Genomic DNA, 17,195 nt, shown 5'->3' with positions numbered 1-17,195 from the left:
GATGCTCGCGGCTTCTTTGATGCTGGCGCTGAGGCTGCCAGGGACCTTTGTTGGTCTTCCAGCTTCACCTGCTTCCTCCTCTGGGTAGCTGCTGCGTGGCATGCCCAAGAGGGCCGTGGAAGCGGCAGAACTGAGGTAAGGGTCGATGTCTCGTTCTCCAGTTTCTGGTTATTTTATTGTTCATGTCATATCCCGCCTTGCCAGGTCATGAAGGGTTATCTTTTTCTGAAAAAAAAAAAGTGATACAAACAAAAACCAAGCACGTTAAAGCTGTGTCCTACAGCAGGTGAAGATAAGTGTAGTTCCCAGCAAAATAATTTTTGTTTTCACACTTTTCCCTTAGGGCAGCAGTCTACTTGTTTGTTTATTTTTTCCACTTGAATAACATGCGTGAGAGAGAACAAGAGAAACACACAGAGTAATCTAGTTCCTACTGGACTGAGTAAACCAGCAGGAAGTCTTCCCGGCCGAAGCCTTCCCCGCGGTCCCTGCTGGCCCAGGAATATTCTGTCCCTCCTCAATCCTTTCCAGAAGCTCAGTTTTGTGGAAAGACTAACTAATGGCTACAAATGGAAACTTGCTATTAAAAAAGAAATCACAGTATAGGGACAGGGTTTCCCAAGATCAAAAATAAACTAGGACATGAGTCAGGGATGAAGTTGTTTCAAATTCATGCACAGAGCTGAAAGGCTTCATTTTAACTTTTTGTTTACTGGACTCGCTTCTTTCTTGCAGGCTGTGGTCTATGAAAGCATCCTGCGGTTTGCCTGAGAAGCACTTCTGCAGCTGAACCTTGGACAGACTCATCTGCTTTGCGTTCTGCCTAAGTGCAGCGCGGGGCCCATCGGGAAAAGTCGGCGCTAAAGCCCCAGGTGAGGGGATAATCCGGGCTGCTCTTCCTGCAGTCTCTGAGGCCCCAGGGCCGGGGGACTGGAATTCCGAGGCTACCGGCACCGAACGCCTCCGCCCTTTCCCTTTGCACAGAGCAGCGGGGCATTCCTCAGTGCAGAGTTATCATGGAGGATTTGGGAGGTATTTATGGCTTTGCCTGCTGAGATGTCCCCTGTCTTCCACAGATGAAAGGCCGCAGCTGGAGAGATTGCAGAACAGCACCCTGGTAGAATTTCCCAACAGAGGACCCTGGAAAAGAAAAGGGGCTTAAGCAGCATCTGCTTTGATTTTTCCCTTCTATGACGAACAGGTGTGTGTTGGGGACTCTGTGAAGAACGGTTCCGAGATGGCTGTTGTGTGTGTGTGGAGGCAAGGTAGTATTTTCTGATACTTGGGAAAGACACAGGCTTCCAAGCTATAAATTAAGTGTGTCCTCTCAGCCCTGTGTTTCAGTTCCTTCTCTCCTTGCTGAGACAAAATGCCCAATGCCCGGAGTTAGAGGAGGAAAGATTTAAGGCAGCTCACGGTTTGTGGAAGTTCTAGTTTGCAGCTGGCTGGCTGCAAGGCAGGGTGGAAAGAGCATGCAGAGGGGCATCGTGGAGCAGAAACAGTTCATGGCAGGCAGAAGGCAGGAAGGCAGCGAGGCAGCTGGATATGGAGAAAGCAGCAAGCGGGTGGCAGCTACAGTTCCCTTTCCGTCCCTTGTACTCTACCCAGGCTGCGCAGCTCAGGGAGGGCACACTCACACCCAGGGCGGGCTGCCCATTGTCCACACCCAGACCATATCAAACCAGCCAGTGTGATAATTTAGTAACCACACACCTGAGGCCCAGTCACCTGGGAAAAGTCCCACCTATGACCCCCTGAGGCTTTGCGGGGACATCTGGACACAAACCATAATATCCTTTCTCCATGCACACACCAAGGAGAGAGAAAGAGGGTCCATCCCATGCCTGCAGCTGGGGTGTGGACCTCAGATTACAGTATCTTCCTGACTGTGTAGACAGGAGGCAGCTGGGGACTCCTGGCTGGGTGTTGGGGACAACGCACCTTTGTGGCTCATAGTTTCCGCATCCAAAGGACCGAGGTGCCGGTGCAGGGCGGGGCATGGTATTATTTCTTCAGCTTCTCTGTAAGCAATGGAACAAACTTCCTACAGTGCCACCAGATGACAAGATTCTATGAAGTGACAAACCGATCTTGAAATAGGTTCATCATAGCAAATTGTAAGAATCATTAAAGTGACAGAACAGAGCACCATGAAGGCGGAGCTTAATCCGCAGCACCCTCGGTGTTACTACTGTGCCTTCCGAATCCCCTTGGCACTGCACAGCGTTTTACACACACAAAAGCCCTCAACAAATATGGGTCTGGTTGCTGAATACAAGGTGGTTTGACTTTAAGGGGCTGTGGATTGCCTGACCCACAAGAGGAAACAGAAGTAAAAGCTGTTCACCAAGTGAAGCATCGATCATTTAGGTGTTAAGTTGGCCATCTGTTCATGTTTTCAGTCCAAACACTGAGGAAATCATTCATGATTATTTTAATAACTCCTCCTCACGGCTCCTGAAGTGGGCTATTTTGTGTGTGGGGCAGGTGTCGCTCACAGCTGGCCAGTGCAGAGTTCTCTAAATTCCAGCTGAGAGAGAAGGACTCTGGCTTTGGGAGCTGAGGGCAGCTCATTCTCCTTGTGGGTCAGTCCTCAAGGTCAGAACTAAAGCCCTTCTTTAGTCACAGAACTTCCCTCTAGTCATGCACCAGATACCCCAGTGCTCTTCCAGAGCTACCAGGTGACTGACGTTGGGGACACAGACAACCCAGCTGAGGTGGCCTCCCCGAGACACACGGCCGCCCCCTCAGGCTGGGCCCTGTGAGCTGGGAGGGAGAGGGAGAGCTGGTCAGGGCTGAGTCAGCCAGCCTCTAGGGGAGAGGCTGCAGGGAGAGGAAGAGGGGGTGCCCAGACACGGGCTGTCCCACATGGTGGGGGCTGCCATGGCAAGCCCACCACAAGGAGGCACAGGGACCTGCATTCCTGAATGGTGACCAGCCCTGTCCCATGTCACCGGGATGACTCAGGAGGGAGCTCTGGGCAGGAGGGAGCATTGTGTGACTGCGTCTGTGGCCTAGGCAGATGAGCCTTCGCCAAAGTAAATTTCTTTTTGGGCAGAGCCAGGTGGACAGGGAGACCCAGGGCGCCCTCTCTTCTCTATGAACCAACCTGACTATTCAATTGCAAAAGTGTTTAGTCTGTGTCCCTCAAGTAAAGAGAATATTGTCCTGAGGAAGTGAAGGGAGTAGCCACTGAAATAAGATGGAGGGAAAGAAGGGAGGAAGGAAAGAAGGAAGAGAGGGAGGGAGGGAGGGAGGGAGGGAAGAAGGAAGACACTAAGGGCTCCTCTAGTGCTTCATAAGGCTTGTAGACTGCTGCAAACTGCAGGCACCACACTGTGCTGCAGGGCATTGAAGGACTCCTGAACTAGTGTCCCGGTGTCCCCCCCATGCAGCTGCCAGCCGCCTGCCCATCTGCAGCCTCCGCAGGTCACTAGTCCACTGCACCCATGCAGTGGGTTTTTCTTTGCCCATCTGCTTCACAGTGTGAGTGTGGGGCGCTCGCCACCCTGTGCCTGGCTGTTTCACGTGCGTGAGCTCTTCCCATTACCTCCTGCTTGCTGCGAGGCGCAGAGTCAGCCCTTCCCTCCTCCCAGGCTGGTCAGCGCTCTGCTGTGGGCTCAGAGCCGTCCTTATTGGGCACTGCATGCCTGCTCTGTGGAGTCACGGCTCAGCTGAGCCTAGAACTGCTGGCATCTCCTCGTCTACGGATTTCACCTCTCGCTATGTCCGTAATCTTTAAAAAATAAACCCTTTATTGTTTGAGGCTTTTTTTAAAAAAAGAATTCAAAATATAGTGATTAAAAACAATACAAAATCTCAGTAAACAAAGTAATAGGAATCCAACAGTGATTACTGTATTACATGATACCATCTTCAAATTGGTTGTTGAGATTACCAGATATAAATGTGACTCATGTAAAGAAAAACAAAACCATAACAAAGAATTTGTAAGAAATTCAAAACAGGAAAAGAAAATCAGAGTTAAAAAAATTTTAAGCATTAACTGCGCCATTCAAAAAACCAGCGAAAATCAATAATGTAATTATCCAAATTATTCTGCATATATAACTAAATATTTTTCCCTCCCTTCATTTGTCCTTTTCTAATACCACTTTTTTCTTCCCACTCAACAGTTTCTTTCCCTTGCACGGTGTCTGTTGTACCTTTTAGATTTTAATTACTCTTCCAGGTTCTCACACTAGTGAAGCAACACAGTGTTTGCGTACGTGGGTCTGATTTATTTCAGTTACTAATATAGTCTCTAGCTGCATTCAATGATCTACAAAAACCTGGACTTTGTCTTTTTTATAGCTGAAGAGTATTCCAATGTGTAAAGACACCACATCTTTTTTATCCATTCCTCAGTGGATGGACATTTCAGTCATTTCCAGGATTTAGCTATGACAAATTATGCTGCTGTACACATGGGTGCACATATATCACTGTGGTATGATGATTTCAGTTCTTTTGGAAAAATACCTCAGGGGGAATAGCTGGCTTGAATGGGATTGCTAATCCTAGATTTTTGAGGAATCTCCATAGTGATTTCCATAGTGGTTGTACCAACCTGTACTCCCACCAGCAGTGGTGAAGGTTACTTTTCCCCACAGCCTCTCCAGCATTTGTTTTGTTATGGTTGACTTCTTTATGATCACCATTCTTTCTGGCATAAGTTGGCATCTCAGCATTTTTTTTTTTTTTGTATTTTAGGGAAGGGCCTACAGGGTATTCAGGGTCTCACTACTAGATTGGACTTGTAGTGATCCGCTTGTTTACAGCCTCCAAAGAGCTGGGATTATAGGCGTGCACCACCATGCCCAGTCTCAATTGCTGTCTCAGCATACCCTGGGGGAGGGCTCAGCATAGCAGGCCTGGGGCTCGAATCCCTGGCTCCTGTGCCTGCTTGCAAGTGCTTTAATCTGCTGAGCTATTTGGCTGGCCCTCAGCATTGTATAAATTTACATCTCTTGAATGATCAATGATGTTAAACATCTTTTCATATGTTTATTTTCCATTTGTATCTCTTCATTTGTGAGGTGTATATTCATCTCAGATGCCTATTTTTGGATTGGATCTTTGAAATTTGGAGGTCTACCTTTTCTTTTAATTCTTTGTATGTTCTACATAGGAGTCCTTTGTCTGATGGTCAGTGCGCTATAATTCTTTCCCCCTTCATGGGTTTTACTTTTACTCTGTTGGTGATTTCTTTTGACATGCAGAAATTTTTCAAAAAGATGAGATTCCAGTTGTTGATTCTTTGGAGTATTCTCATGCAGTTTGATTTTGTTCATGAACTCTACTTATCCCTATGTTCTTAAGATTTCTACTTGCTTTCTCTTCCAGAAGATTTAGTGTTTCTGTTTTAATATTTAAATCTTTGATCTTTTTTGACTGCAGTTTTGTGCTTGGTGATAGGCGTGGGTCTATTTTAAGCCTTCAGAATGTGGAAAGCCAGTATTTCCAGCATCTTTTATTAAAGAGGCTATCTTTCTTCCAGTGAACACGTTTTGCCTCTTTGTCAAAGATAAGGTGGCTGAGTGTGCTTGTAGTTGTGTCTACATCTTCTAATCTGTTCCATTGATCCTCAGGAATGTCTTTATGCCAGTACCATACTGATTTTATCACAGTATCTTCGTAGTATAATTTCAAGTCAGGAACTGTGGTGCCTCCTGCCTGTCCTCTGTTGTCCAGGATGTTGTTTGAGTTTTTGAGACAAGTTCTCACTGTTTCTTCCAGACTGGTTTTAAACGCGCTCTGAAGTGCAGGCTGGCCACAAACGCCTAGCAATCTTCCTTCCTCAGCCTCCAGAGTATGGGGCTTACGGGCCAGTGTCACCATGCCTGGTCGAACCCTGTGTCTTTATCTCATCTGATAATGTTTTATGTAATATCATTATGCATTTGCATTCAAAAATCTCTCATTAGGTTATATTTTTTTTAAAGTTTTAGAAACTCTCTAAATAAGGACCAAATAAATTCTATATGTGGAACTTAGTTGATGTCATTTCAGTCTCTCCCTTGCCTCCCTTTTCATCGTAGATATTAAACCCAGAAGCTTTGTGCTGAGGTGTGCCCTCAACCATTACTTCTTTCATGTTTTATTTTGAGACAGTGTCTCATTAAGCGAATAAATTGCTCTGTGTGGGCTCTGACTTGGCACCCCTCCTGGAATGGTAGGAGGCCTAGCATGTGCTACCATGGCCTGCTTCAATCTGTTATAATAGATCAGTTTCATTTTCCTCTGGGCCTTTCTCTGTCAGATAAAACGAGCTGCTTCCAGCCCCATGTGCACAGTGGGGACTTGGTAACTAAGTCCTTGCGGCACTGCCACATTAGCCTCACTTCATCTGGAGGTGCTACTCAGGAGATGACCACTGCTTAGATGCACTATTTCATTAGGGCTAGTAAAAAGAAGACATTAAAATAATATCATTCCCTCTAGATTTACTAGTGGAAACCCTTCTATGAGGAGGAAATCCTTCCTCTTGAACTAGTTCAGGCCTTGAGGTACCTGTTATGTAGGAATAAAGGCATAATCATTTCCCTTTCTTCATGAGTTTTTCAAAATAACAACAAAACTCCCTGGCCGGAAGGGATCAACTGACATTTTAATTTCTGTAGTCACTGAGAACTAAGGGTGCCATCCATATCTGGGGTAGTTCAACCTGTTGTAGCTATCTTTGCTGGTATGGGGCTGCAAGCATCCCTGGCACCCAGAGCCCCCTTGTGGCTCCTTCCTTTCTACACACCCTCAGTGGTCTCCTGTCTTCTCTCCCCCGTGCTGCAGACCACTCAGCTCACTTTCTACATTTCCTCCCCAGTGCTATACTACACATTTCTTCAGGGGATTTATGGGATAATTGCCTACTCTGAGTTGACCTTTGTTTTTGGACACTTTCAGCAGACACAGGTAGTAAATATGATGTCTAAAGGTAGAACAATCATGAAGTTATATTAATTCTAATTCATATTTAGCATTATTGAAATTTTGCTTACTCTGACCTGTTACCTGTTTTCCCTTTTTCCTGTGCAAAAGACTGAGTCCCCAGCAGAAATCTCTCAGAATAACACCCACAGGGGCTGGGGAGATGGCTCAGTAGAATAAGCACTTCCCTGGTAAGGGCAAGGGCCTGAGTTCAATCCCTGGTTCCACAAAAAAAAAAAAAAAAAAAAAAGAAAGAAAGAAAGAAAGAAAGAAAGAAAGAAAAAGAAAAAGAATAACACCCACGGCACTCTCAGGAATGTGATCACTGGAAATGACACATGTGAATTCTTTGTGTACCAGCCACTTTCCTGTCACTAGAACAAAATACTGAACACCTGCAATTTAAAGGAAGAAAACTGATTTTGACTCAGGGTTTTAGAGGGTACAGCCCATGGTTGGCTGGTTTTGATGTAGAAATGACACTGTGTCAGGACTTGGCAGAGCAAGGCTGCCAGGAAGGAGAGGAGGAGGAAAGAGGAAGGAATTGGGCACAAGAATGCGCCTGTCCAGGTCATACCTCATGACTCGCCTCTTCCCACCGAACCCAGTGCCGACAGCCGACGCAGCTATGAATCAGCAGTGGACCAGCTCCTGGAGGGGTTTCAGGCCCTTATGATCCAATGCCCTTCTGAAGCCCTGGCTCTGAATGCACGAAGCTCTGGGGAGACAGTTTACATCTAAAATGGAACAGCTTGTATCACAGAAGAAACCCCATTAAGGTCCATGTAGTCGGTTTTGTGCTTTGAGGACAATAACATAAGTCTCTTTATGTGTAGCTATGCCACAAACCATGAACTAATTGGCTTTACTTGTTTTAGTTTTTTTTTTTTTTTCTGTAGAGTTTGCTTTTGTTATATAACCATTAAAATTATTTGGTGATTCCAAATTAAAATCTGCAAAACAGGAATAGTCAAAACATACAATTCTCCCTTTTATCCTAGTCTCATTCTGCCCCTCTATATGACCATCATTACTGTCTTAGGTTTCTCTTTCATTTAAAAACATTTATGGGCCCTTGCATGTGTGTGGACGTGTGCACAGGCACTTTTGCCCTTGCTGCCTTTCTCAGATAGCGGTGGAATCCGGGACAGAAGTTCTCCACTGTCCCTTTCCCACTTACCGCACTGCCCTTGAGAGTCCCTAGTACCCACTGGTGAATTCACCATGGCTTATTTAACCAGCACCTTGGTGACATGTATGAACCACTAAAGTCTTTTGACTCTATAGTAGAGTTACAGAAATAACCACGTGAGCTGTTCCTTCCCCATTTTTGCCAGTGTATTTGTAAGACAGATAGAAATGAAATTGCTGGGCCAGAGGTCAAATGCCTGTGCAATTTTACTAGGAATTTCCCCGTCTCTTAGAGGAGCTTAGGCCTTATTTCATTCTGAACCAACAATGAAGTACATTGTCAAACTTTTGGGTGTTTGCCAGTCTGAAAGGCAAGAAATCATATCTTGGAGTAGTCTTATTTCAATTTTTTTTACTATGAATACAATTAGGCACCTTTTCATGTGTGCAGGAGCCACATGTTTCCTTTTGTATGAACTGTGCGCGCTACACGCCTTGTATTCCCTTCTATGGGGTTGTTGTTGTTTTCTTGTCTGTTTCTAGATTTTTTAAAAAAGAGAATGAATGTTTTGTGAAAAATAGGAAAGGGGTGTAGGAATAGCTCCTTAGAGATTGGGGGCCCTGCATAGGTTACCATTCCAGATATTTTTTATTTATCAATGTTATTAATCCCTTGTCATACAAATTGCAAAATTTATTATGAATTTGTGATTTTACTTTACTTTTCTCCTGGGCCTACGAACATGGTTTCCTTTTTAAGAAGTTGTGTCTAATGATGCAGAAATGTTGTCTTTTTGCCTCTGGATTTTGAGTAATATTGGGTATCATCTCATTTAACTTCTGCTCAGCCTAAGAGTAACTGGGTTATAGATATGCACCATGAATCCGGCTATAATTTTAGGTTTCATTTTTCCAATGTCAAATTACTAGCACTACCATGCTGGCTCAGATAGGATGCATGAGGGAGCCGCCTGCTGGCCTTCAGGAGCCGATGGTGTAAGAGGAAGCCAGGCACAGGGACAGACTTGAGTTTCCTGGCCCCAGGAGGGCCACAGAGCAGGTGCTGAGGGCTGTCCCTCAGCTGTCACTGGCCCAAGTCTCATGCACTTCTCAGAGCCGGGAGTCTGCAGCCCTGGATCTGCTCCAGCCCTCTTGGAAACCTGCACTTCAGTGATCGCGCACAGGGTCCTCTGTCCTTAGCTGTGGCACCAGGACAGGAGCTGCTTTCCGGGGTCCCCCTGCCCTGGACAAGTGGGTTTATGTGGCTGAGACTCCACCCACTGCTCCCTGAATTCCACAGTTCCTTGTAGACTTGTGCCTGTGACTGGCTGTCTCGGGGGACCAAGGTGTGAGTGAGGGTTCAGTCCCTGGACCCAAATTGGAGGGAGGAGTTGGGGAGTGGGCTGAAGTGACTGGCTCTCAGAGGAAGCAATGAGTGCAGGGCTTTGCTGTTGCATCCTTGGAAGTAAAACTCTTGCCATCCCATCATCTTTGTGCTGAGCTCCAGCCTCAGCCATTTTTTTTGTGACCAAGTGGCCCAGGCTAGGCTGCACTTTGTGATCCTCCTGCCTCAGCCTCCCAGAGTGCTGGGGTCACAGGTGTGCATGACCCACCCTGCTTGAAGTGGAGAAAATACTCTGCTATTCACAGGAACTCCTTAAAACAGCACGAAGATGAAGGGAAGACAAAGAGCGATAGCTCTGACATTCCTTGCTTTGCTGAGGGTCCCTTGGTCCCCAGTGTGGGGCGCTCCCTTCCATGACCACTCCAGGAGGCTCCCAAAGCCTCAGCCCCACCTGTATAGACAGAGGAGGGGTGTTCTGGGCTGGGGTTGGTTAGTCATCAGGCATCTGGCAGTGTAGACGGCATATGGAAACGGTGAGGCCAAATTCCTGTCAGCCCCTGAGTCACTGAATGCCCGACTGCCACCTTCTTGTCAGCCTGAATCCTGTCCAAAGCCACCCCCACCAGTTCATCTTGGAAGAATGCACAGTACCAAGATGCCTGCAGTCCTAGGAATGGTAGCCTAGGTGAACAGTGGTGCAATTAAGGAGGCAAACGACACACAAGACATTCCCCGGAAGTGGCTGGTGATCAAAGCTCCTGAGGAATCTGCACCCCCAGATGGCAGGGAACAAGCATGTGGCAACTCCCCTCGTTGCCAGCCTGCTGCTACCCTTGGCTGCTCACTGCCAGTGAGGAGGCCCTCAGGACTGGCCCGTCCCCCCCACCCCCGAAAAAGCACATGTGGAAATGGTACTGTCCCCAAACCAAAGCAGCTGGGGAACCACAGCAGGGCCCAGCTGTGACCTCCACTGTGCTTCAGGCACTATGCTCAGCCCCAGGCAGCATCCTGCCCTCCGTCCTGGATCCTGCGGCTGAGATCGCTGTGGTACAGTTCAGGAAAAGGAGAGATAGTGAGGGGAGGAAGGGGCTGCGATGTGGGCTAGAAGGAGGGAAAGACCCACGTCAGCATCCTTGGTCATGTCTTGACTCCTGTCCTTCCAGACCCCCGCTGCCCTACACCCTTGAGCAATGCCAGGGTCCACGGACTGCTGATGTGTGAGCGCACAGAGCTGGACTTCTATCCTAAGATAGAGGAACAGGTCGAGAGACTCCAAAGAGTGTTTTCCAATTTACAAAAGAAAACCAAAACTTGAGCCCGGACCTGTGAAATGGACTTGTACTCTCCTGGGTTCCAAACAGTGTGCACCAGCTGTCTCCTGTGCGCACGCTAGGTGTCTGCGTGTGCCTGACTCTGCCCAGAGCAATTCTACCTAGTAAAACCAGAAAATTCTCTTTCTGCAACAGGAGGCAGTGCAGCTGCAAACAACATGGTGACTTAAAGTCCTTCCCTTTGCTTTGGGGACACGCTCAGACCCCGTCCTGGAGGAAGGCTGGGGAATGGGGGCCTAGGGAACACAGGTAGTGAGGTCAGTTTTGCAGGATAAGCAAAGAAAAGTTCTGGTCTGATAATGTTTGGCCATCCAGGGCCCAGCAGCAGTCATGGAAGACAAGAACTTGACGCAGGGGGGCAGTGGCAGTGGGGCACCAGGGCTGTTATCCTCCTCAAGTCCCAGGTCCAAGGACCAGCGAGAGGCAGTGGAGCAGCCCTCACCTCACACCTGTGCCCCGCAGGTCCTCCTGCACTGCAGGGCCTTGGATCTGTTTCTGAATAAACATCCATGCTGTGTTGATCCAGGATCCATGTTCCAGTGGCACCTGATGTAGTCCGACCCAGCAGCTGTTGTGAGTTCTAGGAGAGCAGGTGACATCGACGCAGCATCCTTCCCATGTGGCCCACCTTCACTTAGAGCCTCACCTCCACGCTCAACCCCTCCAGCCATGCTTCCGGCGGGTGAAGACTAGAAAAGCTAAAGGTAGGAAGGGAAAGCAGACAAGCGAAGCCATCACTTTGTGCCTCCACTCCGGGGACCCCGAGGATCTTGTCTGGTGACTGTCGTGGATCTGAGCCTTTCATCCACGCTCAGTCCTGCAGGCACAGCTTAGCTCCAGCTGCATTTGGGGAAAGCGTTTTGTTAAGTGAAGTAAACAGAATGGCGTAGGGTGTGGCTAAGGTCTTCCAGGGTGTCCTGAAGCAGTAGTAGGATCTAGCCCTGGGGGCTCCGATATACGGGCACTTCTGGGGCCACATTAATTTTTGTGTTGTATTGATCCAACTAAACCTGGCTGAGAGGTCTGGGGCGGGTGAATGGGTGTTTCCAAGCCTTCTCACCCACTTATGGTCCATGTAAGAGCACCTATTCACCCACCAGCTTTCGTCCTTGTTTATTCCACAGGCATTCCTGGCTCCTGAGTCTGCCCAGCGCTGCATGTCACCTTTGGGTGGGCTAATGGGCGAAGAAACAAGATGCCACCCTTGCTCTTTGAGAGACCCCTACTCTAGCCGAGGAGGGAAACCGACTAGAGAAGGTGAGTCCTGGAAACATCACAGGCAGCCGCGTTAGGAACCCTGCGTCCCACCCCGCTGAGGCGGAAGTTAGTCACGTGGTCACTGCGCTAGCCCTCAGCTTTCTAAAATAAGGTGACACTTGCACATTTCACGATCCTTCGCCTTCTAAGGACCCAGGCTCCTTTGCTAAGGGAAATTTGCACAAAGCTGTGCAGGGTGAACTCAATATTACTAAACACACATGTATTAAATGGGCTAAATAATTCAGATAAAATACCCCCAGAGATCTCTTCATTTTAGCTGGGGGTACAAATAGAACCCTAAGGCAACCTCAGTGTAGGTATGGGAGTTCTGGGTGAGGCAATCTGATACACTGGTCCACAGACAGGCGCATGCGATCTTATGCTCAGGCATCCAAAATGCCAGGTAAATGGGCAACAGCTGTTCTCCCAGGTTCCTCCCCTTCTCTCCAGATCTTTCCACCCCTGCAGCCCCAGTCCCACTCTACTCTTTCTCTTACCGCTGCCCAGTGGGCCGCAATGAAGTCTGACAGACAATCTGGACACATCCACTTAGCAAGCCAGCCAGTTCTCGTAGCCCTCATCTGAAAAGTAAGGTTGACACAACCCTTAACAACTGAGCCTCCCTCCTGAGAGAGGTGTGTGTTTGTGGGGACACAGATGGGTAGACACTCACAGAGGCAAGCACAAGCTTCCAGCCATTTGCCTGGAGTCGTCTTCACCCAGCGAGGGGTCCGCACGTGAGAAGGAAGGCTAGGACAATGCTGTGACAGAGTGCTGGAAGAGAGGTGGGAAAGGGAAGACTACGCCGGGGGAAGTAAGATTTTAAAAGATACGCAATGGAAAAATGGGTTTGAAATACAGTCAACTGTGAGCAAAGTGGGGTAGTGCCAGAGGTTGTCTGGAAGTCATGGAAGCTTGAACTGGTGGATCCTACTTTGATGCAGGAGTATTCGTGCCTGGGCCCAGTACTCTTACTAGGCCGAAAGCTCCTTAAAGTCAGTGAGTCTAGATTGTGGTGGATCAACACAGGAAGTAGAACGGAGAGCCAGAAGTGAGTCCATTAGTTCTGATGGGGTGGTGAAAAGCTATTTTTCTGCAACACTTTTGAAGATGAGTCATGTTGTTTCTGAAAATAAAGACTACTCAAAGTGATAGTTAAAGCAGCTACTTGAAATTTACAAAGTTTGCTTTCCAAAATAACTTAGTCTTTGGGAATCCTGTTTGCCTGGCAAAACCCGACTTCTACCAGACTTCATTTGACAGACTGGGAAATAAAATTTCACAAAACATTGGAAAAACGTACGCAAATGGTATTTTGATGAGATAACTGTGAACTGATGAGGAGCGCATGGGTTCTTCCATGGGATACCCCTGGTTTAGGGAGTAAGAGCCTAGCATTGTTGACGTCATGGACTTCGGGGTTTGCTGAGGGCCCTATCTTTGGAAAATCAGTTTAAGACTGTCATCGGATGCATGCAGCTGTGGGCTTTTCTCAGATCTGGTTTACGGTTTTATGGTTTTCATCGTGGAGCCAAAAGTCTTCCAACAGTCATGGAAGAGGAAGATGTGGAAATCTTTGCGAGACCATTGGGCGGTGGGCCAGCACACTCCCTGCCTTTCCGAGATGGTACCTTGGTGTCAAGAAAACTAACTCAAGAGAGTGTGTGTAGTAACAGCCCTGGGTCACCGACTTTGCCATGATCGCTTATGTGGTACATATAGCTTTTTCTGTTTTTTCTACAGACATAAAGTACAGTTTAAGTAAAAAATAATTCTCAAAAACGTCTGAGCTCATAAATACAAGTAAGAATTGCAGTGCTGTTTGCAGCTCAGTAAAGAAATGATTGCAGAAGTGCAGAGCCAGCGTGGGGCTGACACCGTCCTCCTCCCAAGGACCCTGGCTGATAAGGGCGGGTAAGCAGTGAGCTCCGTGCCAGGCGGTAAGGAGCCGGAGGGAATGCTAAACAACTTTGGACTTTATTCTGCGCCTACAGGAGGCTGATCTTGCGCATGCTAGGCAAAGCTGCTGGGCTGCATCCCCAGCCATCTACTGATTTGCAGCTGCGTGTGGCTAACCTGCCCTGGCTGGCTTTGAAGTTGTGCTTCTCCTGCCGTGGCCTCCTGAGCAACTGGGGTTGCATGAGCTCCTGCTGAGAGACAGTGATGGGCATAGAACGCTTCCTTTTCAGCGGGCCATGCTCATTTTGCCTCTGCAGGATGGCTGTGTCTGCACCACCAGTTCTGTAACGGTCCTGCAGGCAAAGCGCATAAGTTCATGCCCAGAGCGCCCTGCCGTGCTGCTGGAGGCGAGCAGTGCGTCCACTCGTGGGCATTGCCCTGAGGTCTGCTTCCTTTCCCTTGTTTCCCATCTGAGTGTTCCTCGTGTCTGTAAAGACTGGGAATCTGGAGGGCTGGCCAGATGGCGCAGCGGACTAAAGCACCTGCCTAGGCAGGTGCAGGGACCAGGGTTCTATCCTTGGTGTGCTGTGCTGGCCCCACCCCTGGGGTGTGCTGAGATGGCGACTGAGCCCAGGCGTGGTGGTGCACCTGTAATCCCAGTGCTTGGGAGGCTGAAAACAGGAGGATCACTATAAGTCTGATCTGTGTAGGGAGACCCTGTAGACCCTGGACTAAATGCATAGGAAAAAAAAGACTGGGAATCTTTTCCACATGAGTTGAACCTGTGTACACAGTGATCAGTGTGGCAGATGCTGCGGAGCACCAGCTGAGTCAGCTGGTGGTGCACCAGCAGGAAAGGAGCACTGTGAAAGCCCAGGGGCCGATGGGAACCTTCCAGCGTGGGAAGGTGCACAGCACGTACTCGCACAACATGAACGAATGCTTCATAATGCGATGCTCATGACCATGAGATCTGGAGGAGCGAGAGGCGGGACCTCGCTCCCACAGCCGTCCGTGTTGCCTGGGCTGAGGTGCAGCACCCCTTAGCCCTTCACCAGTGGCATGAAGGCAGAAGCGAGCTCACCTGCTCAAATGGCTGCGGCTAGTAAATGGAACAACATGTGCAAGGTCGTAGAGTGTGCCTTAGCTAAGGGAAGCTGGCTCCCTCTGCTTCTAATAATCAATGATCCTGCAGCAGCTGCCATTGTGACAGTGGCAATGATCACTGTTTTTTAAAAGAGTGCAATGAAGCAAAACCAAGCCACAGTATGTTTCTGTCTGAGCACCCACTTCTGGCCCAAGGGCAGCAGATGTCCAAGGCACAGAATGCACAGTGACTGGCAGTGGGAAGGTGGAGAGAAAGCCACAGCTTTTTTTCTGAAAATCCCTGCTGATGTAGACTGCGAAGGGCAGAGCCCTCTTTTAGTTCTCTCTCCGACAGGTAGTTTTACGGGAAGTGCAGGTGGACGGGGACCATCATTCTCAGAGCAGCCTCAGCTGTGCTGCAAACAGACCACCCGTGGGCCCAAGAGAAGTGCCTGACCCAGGAGGGGCAGTCAGGTTGGAAGCCCGAGTTCCTCCGAGCAGGTCTGCTGGTGTCTTGTGAAATTTCTCCTGTCTGCAGCAGATGATGACATGAACCAGGAAAATAACTTTTTGTCTTGTTCTAGAGCGACTGATGGGCGGGGAGAGAACAGCCACAGCAGCTGCTTCGTTCTGCCTTTGGAGGGCAGGGTGGCTCCAAGTGTCTGGGAGATGCCACTGGAAGGGTCTGAGCTTTGCATTTTCTTCTGTAATACGCACTGCCCTGCCTTAGGGCTTAGCATGAGTCCTCAGTGGCATGTCTAAAACATTTTGCACCAGGGCCGGTCAGATAGCTCAGTGAACTAAAGCGCCTGCTTAAGAGATGCAGGACTTTAAGATCTCCGGCATCCCCTGCCGGCCTCTCCCCTGGGGTGTGCTGAGATAGCACTGAGACTGGGCCGTGGTGGCGCGCAGCTGTAATCCCAGCACTTGGGAGGCTGAAAACAGGAGAATCAGTACGAGTCCAACCTGTGTAGGGAGACCCTGGAGACTCTGTACTAAATACATAAAACATAAATAAAGAAACCATTTTCCACAAACACTATATGCTTGTGTAAAGCATTGCTATTTACATATACCTGATAATCAATAGTGAATAAGAGAACAATGGAATAGTGAATAATGGAATCAGGTTGTCTCCTTGAGCAATTAGGATTCAACCTCAGTCTTTGGACAATGACATGGAACTTTATTTATTTATTTTTGATTGTTTTTCATTTTAATGAGAAGAAAGACAAAATAGCAATGAAACAGTTGCAAAACGGGTTAGTGGGATGGTTACAACAATTAATGCATTGAATATTGTTGTCTTCATAGTAGTTATTGAGAGTACAAGATGCAGACATGATATCTTGTCTAAACAATATTAGTACAAGCTTTTGTTCTCAATGAACTAAGAGAAAGTCGCTGTCTATTTATCCTGACTCTCTTGTGTATACGTATGCATTTTTTCTCTTTTTTCACAACAAAATGGTCCTTTATTTACACTTTTGTGAAGTTAGTAACTCAGGACACTAGGCTGCCTAGCAACTGATAGCTAACCTTAAGACAGAAAGTTCGTCTCAGGACTGAGGTAGCTGGTCTGCTTTAGGTACTCGGCCAAGTCCTACCTACATATATTTGATCAATTTTCTAGCTTTGTGGGTCTCAACATGTCCCCCTTTTTCATTTTGTTTTGTCACAAATGGGTGTTCCACTGCAGTTAGAGAAGCTGTATTTGGAGAAGTCTTTAAAGAATACTTGAAGCCAGTGTAAAGATTGTAGGTACTTGAATTCAGCAAAATAACACAATATAGTCCAGTAATCCATAATAGTAGTGGATTATCAGCAGAACTGACAACTGTCAACAGTTGTTGGCTTGAGCCTTTTACAGTTCAGCATATTAATGATATGTAACTTTAATGTGGTAGTTTACACAGCTTTATATATCCAGCTCAGACCTGCACTTATGTGTGTGACAGTCATTGATGTTTAATGCACTGCTTAAAATGCAGTGATCCACTGCAGCACAATAATACCTGCATGCCTCCCTCCTTAAGGAGCTACACAGCTGTAACCCCAAATGTCCTGGGATGCGGGGGGCGGCCCCAGTTCTGTGGCTACTTTGGGCACAGTGGTGCCACATGCTTGGAGCAGAAGGTGAAGAAACCCAAGAATGAATGTTTTAGGAAGGAGGAAGCTTTGCAGGGAGAGGAAAAGTAAGGAAGGGAAGGCTGGGA

The 17,195-nt window shown here is 47.8% G+C and overlaps 1 long non-coding RNA gene across 1 annotated transcript; it reads left to right on the top strand.

Annotated features, from left to right (window-relative positions):
* Window positions 1–742: 742 nt before the first annotated feature.
* On the top strand, window positions 743–1,330 carry LOC111815507. Its single transcript, XR_002820189.1, has 2 exons — window positions 743–872; window positions 1,077–1,330. It is a non-coding gene; the product is annotated as an uncharacterized LOC111815507 (long non-coding RNA).
* Window positions 1,331–17,195: the final 15,865 nt, after the last annotated feature.

The sequence above is a fragment of the Octodon degus genome, unplaced genomic scaffold (assembly GCF_000260255.1).
Source record: "Octodon degus isolate 3935 unplaced genomic scaffold, OctDeg1.0 scaffold00017, whole genome shotgun sequence".
NCBI classification, from domain to species: Eukaryota; Metazoa; Chordata; class Mammalia; order Rodentia; family Octodontidae; genus Octodon; species Octodon degus.
Note: the sequence above shows the minus strand (reverse complement) of the source record. Positions and strands in the feature narration are given on the sequence as shown.